This window comes from Dipteris shenzhenensis, chromosome 4, assembly GCF_047967505.1.
Source record: "Dipteris shenzhenensis isolate YYH24624 ecotype China chromosome 4, Dip_SZ_1.0, whole genome shotgun sequence".
Taxonomy (NCBI): domain Eukaryota; kingdom Viridiplantae; phylum Streptophyta; class Polypodiopsida; order Gleicheniales; family Dipteridaceae; genus Dipteris; species Dipteris shenzhenensis.
Window position 1 is genome coordinate 59,462,607 of NC_141599.1, and position 6,526 is coordinate 59,469,132.

Consider the following 6,526-nt stretch of genomic DNA (forward strand, 5'->3'; position numbering starts at 1 on the left):
AAGATTGATTGGGAACCCATGATCGTTGCTCAGCACGCTTCTATCTTTGGCTTCTACGCTCGCTCACTGAATCTCTACATGAGATTGGGCTCTATGGCTCTAGTCTTACCCGCAGAGATGAGTCCAAACGTTACACGAACTATATTGAGGATGCAGAGTGCTGGAGAAGCACAAGGATGCACTCTAAGATTTTAACGATTTTTCATTGCAGAGCAGACAAGTTCTTCTTGATTAAACTAGCGCGCTAGGTATTACTGGGTATTCTCCTCTAGCTGGACGTTCCTCTATGTGTTAGTTGCATGCATGTCCTGCATGGCGTTGTATTATGGCGGATCTCCACGTGTCCACAGAGATATATATATCACGTATGTTGCATGGTGTAAGGGTTGATCCTCACAAAGGAGACCACATGCAAGTTCTTCATGCACCGCTCACCGACGCACCGCTCCTCATTTGTGTGCAAATGAAAGGAAGAAGCTTGTAGATCTTGATCGAGAGTTGAGAGAACTCAAAATGAGTTCAAGACCTTCCAATTCTCACGGCACGACAGACCACGCATGCACGATGTACACGAGATGTCCGACATCAAGATGGTGGATAATCTCATCCTGGATTCCGGAGCCAATCAATATATGATAGGCATATGACATATCACAAGGATTGGTTTGTCACATTCAAGCCATGCAGTATGGAACGTACAGTACAGATTGGAGATAACTCTAAACATCCGATCATGGGTGTAGGAGACATCGAATTCCAACTTGCCACTGGTGAGATTTTCCGTCTGTCAGGTGTTTTATATGTAGCAAATCGCAAATGCAACGTCATATCCATAGCTCATCTTATTGACATGGGCATGATTGTTGAATTCAATATTAATGGTTGCATTATTTGTAATGAGGTAACTTACCACATTGTTGCAAAGGGAATTTGCAAGCAATCTCTTTACTTGTTAGTTGATGCAGAAGAAGTTCAAAATATTGTTATGATTGCTACTAGTCATAGCAATGCTGATCTGTGGCACAAAAGACTTGGTCATGTTAATTTTCAAGCGATCAAGTATATGCACCAGCATGGTTTGGTTCATAATTTAGCTTTTGGCCATCATCCTCGACTCGGTAATTGGGAGGAATGTGTCATGGGGAAACACAAATTTCAGCATTTCATGGAGTATAAACAGATGGCCGAATTCCAAACGAATCACAAATTGAAGATCCTTAGGTCAGACAACGGTGGTGAGTATCTCAGTTCTCGTTTTCAAGCATATTGTCGAGAGCAAGGCATCATTAGAGAACTCACCATTCCTTATACACCACAACTCAATGGTGTTGATGAGAGAAAAAACAGAACGTCCAACAATTTTTCTAGAGCCATGTTGACAGAGAGCAAGCTGGATTCTAGTTTTTGGGCCAAAGGAGTTCAAACTGCTATCTTCCTCCAAAATCGTCTTCCCACAGTCGCACTTCCTGAAGCTACTCCTTATCAACTGTGGCATGGACGTAAGCCAGATGTTTCTTTTCTCAGAGTATTCAGATGCCTTGCCTTTGCTAAAATACTTTCTTCACTTTGCACTAAATTTGATTCTCGCAGTACACGTGCTATTTTCATTGGCTGTCCTGATCATCGATCTGGATACAAGCTTTGGGATCCCATTCGTCAATTCATGATACTGAGCACTGATGTCATTTTCTTCGAGGATAATTTTCCAGGTACTTTTAGTGTTACTTCTCTTGATTTTCTTGAAATTGAGCCTCAGTATCAAGCTCTTCGTTCCAAAGATGATCTCACAGATGTTCCTCTTGTGGATCTTGCCTCATATCCCCTCGTTTCTCTTTCTGATGATATTGATATTCCCTCTGCCCATTCTTCTGCTAATAATGATCCTCCTCTTAGTTCTCCTTCTTTTAACCTTCCTGTTTCACTAACTCCATCTCTTGATTGCACGGATCAATCTCTTGATCCAAACTGGCCAACGAGCAATCAGCTCAGAGAGGAATGAGATTTCATGGGATTCGTCAACCCCACAGGCAAACCCCTCAACTGATTGACATGCAAGGACTTTCGGAGTTTGAAGGAACCAACAAGCGCATTAGTAGCTCGTAGGCAGTGGAAGTTTCATGCCCCGTGAGATGGAGTGGACAAATGGGTATTGAGACTGAGAAGAGTGTGGGATGCCACTCAAGCTTATAGACTGAATGTGCTACTCTGAAGAATAGTGATTGGCAAACTGCCAGTAAGAGCGAGGCTCATTAAAAGGAATCCCCGCATACCCCTGAAGTGCCCACTCTGTAGCAGGTTCAAAGGAACACACATGCACCTACTATGGGAATGCCCCATCTCGAGGGAACTGTGGACGACGGTAGAGAAAAAATTGACTGGAATGAAGTTGGACATCAAGTTTCACTAGAGAAGAACTGCGCTCCTTGGTGACAAAGGGAAGTTTAACGAGCTCACCTTCCAATCAGTCCAGCCACTGAGGGTTGCTATTCTCTCTCTCATATGGAAATTCAAAAACGGAAGAGCTTTCCAGAGACTGCCACAGGGAAGAATGCTGATACCAAGCTACATGGAGGAGATTCAAAGGATGCTGACCTCTTTTGGATACAAGGACGAAGCTTGTAAAGCCTTAGAAATTTTGCAAGACTATGGTAGAAATTTGTGCTTAGAACAGGATAGCCTACAATCCAGAACTGTCATAATTGTAATTTCTGTTTTACTTTTCTTTACCACTTAATAAAGATGTCTACATTACCGCAAAAAAAAAAAAAGGGACCTTCAAACCTTAGACCCAAACTAGCCTCTCCATGAGTATTGCTGCCACAAACAATCCCCCCCAGAAGCTGAATGGGGAGAATCACTTTGAGCGAACTGTTGTACTGACTAGCATCTAACTTCAAACTCTAATGCTGCAGGTTTACCCACGAAGAGTCGAAACCTTCCAACCAAAACAATCAAGATTTACCTATACAAAGAGTCAAGACTTGAACATTGATAAGAAAACGGTTTGAACAGAATAAGACATGATCTGCTCACTAAGAGCCAAGATCATCTAGAATAATTGCATGTTTACAAAAAACAAACGCAGCTCCAGACTCTGTTCACGACTAAATGCCCAGTCCTGATCATCAAAGGCCATTTCAACCAATCCTGCGACTTTTTCTTTCGATGTAGATCCTTCTGCTGTGCCAGCATTGTCTTTCAAAAGATAATTTTTCTGCTTTTTATAATAGTTGTTTTCGATATAGCCTTCTCGTCCACAGATTCGTGAATCCTTCTTCAATATCTTTTTCTTGTCCTTGATTGTGTATGTTGTATCGCCATAGGAGTGTAGCAGGTCGTCACGCTTTTCTTCACTTAACAACAGGCCCACACAGTCCAGATACTCTGCATCATCATCAAATCTGAGTATATGTTCAGGTTCACCAAATCGAGATGGTAGTGCCTTCAGAAGGATGGCCTTCTTGTCATCTATCTCTACTGAGCCCCTACTCCAGAACCTAGATCATGTAGTTGCTTCAAGATAGACTGCATCCGATTGAGGAAGACATTGAGGCTTTCACCTTCTCCCATCTTTAACTCAAAGAGCTCCTGCTTCAGAATTGCCTTGGAATGCTTCATCCGTAGACCGAATAAGGTCTCCAAAATCCTCCAATTCTCTGCTGTGGATTTCTTTACATTCACATGATGGAAAAAATCCAATCTCAAAGCACGTCCAATAAACCTGATTGGCTTATTATTCTTCTGTGACCATGCTACCAGATCTCGATCACTTTTGGGCTGCTTCTCTGAGAAAATAAAAGTTGTTTGAGTCTAGTATTGTGTCGCAATTGCTAGTCTCATGCGGAAGCTACCCTACAGTTTTCAATTTTTTAAATACATTATATATAATGAAGTGAGAGATTTCATGGAATAATAAGAGAAGATAGGCGTGCCCAACAACTATGGAAATCTAGTTTCAAAATATGACAACGTGCTAGCTATGGCTATCCTTTGCTTTTCATGTAGATTGTCTCAAAAAGAGATGTATATTGATCACTTCAACTTACTTCCACTATTTTACAACTTCTATTAATTCAAATTTGATCGGAGACTTGCATTTGCCTTAGATCTCTCTGCCTTTTGAGTTTGTGTATTACATTTACTCCTTGTCAAGTTTTCCAGGTTGGCAAGGGGTGTCTAGATATCTTGGCAAGTATTGAGAATCGTGTATGATGAAAAAAGACATTGTGATTATTAGGATAATGCTTTTTCCTTTAAACTTTTGTAATATATCCTTACCTTAGATCTATGTATATTTCCCTAGTTGTGGGAGAAGATTTTATTTCCCTAGTTGTTTTGTACTAAAGTGGTCTTGGACTATTTGTCATTAGGGCTTTATTAAGTTATTGAATTTATGTTTGAATGCGAGTTAATGGAGCATATAATGATACTGATAATTGGAAAATGCCAATAGGAGATCAAGGGAAGATATAAGTACACTGAGGTTATATTTGGATTTTTTAACCTTGGGAATTCCCTTGGACTTGGTTGGAACACCAAAATTTATGACTTAAGTTTCCCAATTATTACTTGGATTTCTTTGACATTTTATGAGCATTTTTTCAACTTTTTGATTACCAACCTCGAGTTACTTTTGAATGGTAGAATACCAAGATTTGATTATGCTAATCTAGATTGAGTGACACGGACAACAACTGTGTGCCAGCATTGAAGCCTGGCTTCCACAACTTAAATGAATTGTTCTAACTTTCATTTGGTTGTGATGGGGCCAAGTAAGTTGACATACCTCTCCATCAGATTTGCATTATGAAATATTTGGCATGATTTAATGGACTCTTAATTTAGCATTGGCAACTTCGAGGAGGACTTGGTGGCATATTATCTCTATTTCTTGTAATGTAGGAATGAATTAACTATTGGGGATCACTCTTGACTCTTTTGTAATTTGGAAATTTAATTAGTATGAATGGGAATAATTGTGTTGACTCCCACTTTGATACCATGTTTGAAGGGGTTGAATTGTTGAGATATGGTACCATGAGCACATAATTAGAGGCTAAGGTATGGTATAGGAAAGAATTAAAGTAGCCACCCTAGGATGTGGACTACATGATGTGGAGATGTGGATTGAGGATATCCACAAGGAGAGATGTGGATCAGAGGATCCTACAAGTGTTGACTATTCAAAGGGCACTCTCTATATAAGAGGCTTATCATGTATTGTTGACAAGAGAAAAATGCACTCACTCAAGATTCTACTTGTGAGTCCAAGCTAATCTATCTTGGAACCTAATTGACTTGAGGTACATGTTATGAGCACTCTCTTCATCATGTCTCCACACAGGTTCCATCCACCGTAGAGCGCTCCATAGATCCTAAGCCACACATATTTTCACATGGTATTAGAGCATAGGTTTAGCTCTCCTAGTTTAGCTCATTAGTAGTCCACTAGGATTGCTTCCATTCTTAGATTAGTTTTAGAATGTAAAATTAGTTTTAGGTTCTCGAGAGTTGCTCGCTTCTAGTTTTGAGGGAGAGATTCCTTGGGTTCATTTCCATTGTGAGACTTTTCTTTGTGAGGAAGAGGTTCTCATTCCGTCCATTTTCTTATGAGAGAAATTCTCTTCATGAGTTAGTGCCGTTTCTTCTTCTTCTTCTCAGATGAGAAAATTTTATTGTTAAGGGAAAGAGAGCTTTGGAGAGAGATCTAGTCTCTCGGTTTTGAAAGGCAACAACAGCTACTTTGGCCAAATGCAAGGAAAGTAAAGCTTCTACACAGTTTGCAAAAGTAGAAGAGGCAATAGAAGTGCTCAGCTCCAATGAGACCAGCTACCGCGATAGTTTTTTACCTCTCCAACAAAGGCGCTCGACTCCCCCCCAACGTGATGGTCAATAGCCTTCAACAGCAATGCAATTCAAGCACGCATTCACAAGAGCAGGCCATAAGCTCACCAATTATGAGTGCCTAGAGCAACTTGACGCTGGCAGTAGTAGAAGTGAAAGTGTTCAACGCTCATCAGATCACAAAGCCTCGAGCTCAACGCACATCAATAAGAGGCGTTCAATAACACAGAGCAATGTAGAATAGCAACGATGAGACGACGTAGAGAGAAAAGAAGAGATTCAACAAGTAGCATAGCCCGTGGAAATAAAGACGAACATGAGCAACTAGCAACGAACAAGCGAGTAGCTGCGGCTCTCCAACAAGTAACTAGTAAACGAACACAAGTAGCTGCGGCTCGATCAAATGAGCCGCCATCTACAGTCGATCAGAGCAACCCGCAACATCTACCTAAGCAACTGCACCACAAGAACCTTCATTCGCCCACAACGAGTCTATAGCTCCAAAGGTTGCTGCTCCCAGTGGCTCTTGAAGGCACGCAACAAGCAGCTGAGCGACGATGATAGCATCTTTCTAAGTAAGCTGAGGGGTAGAGCATGGCCACAGCGACCTATGGAGAAGTGTAGGGAGACCTGAGTCACCTAAAGGCGATCGAGGGCGACGAGCAGCTATGTCCACAAGTAA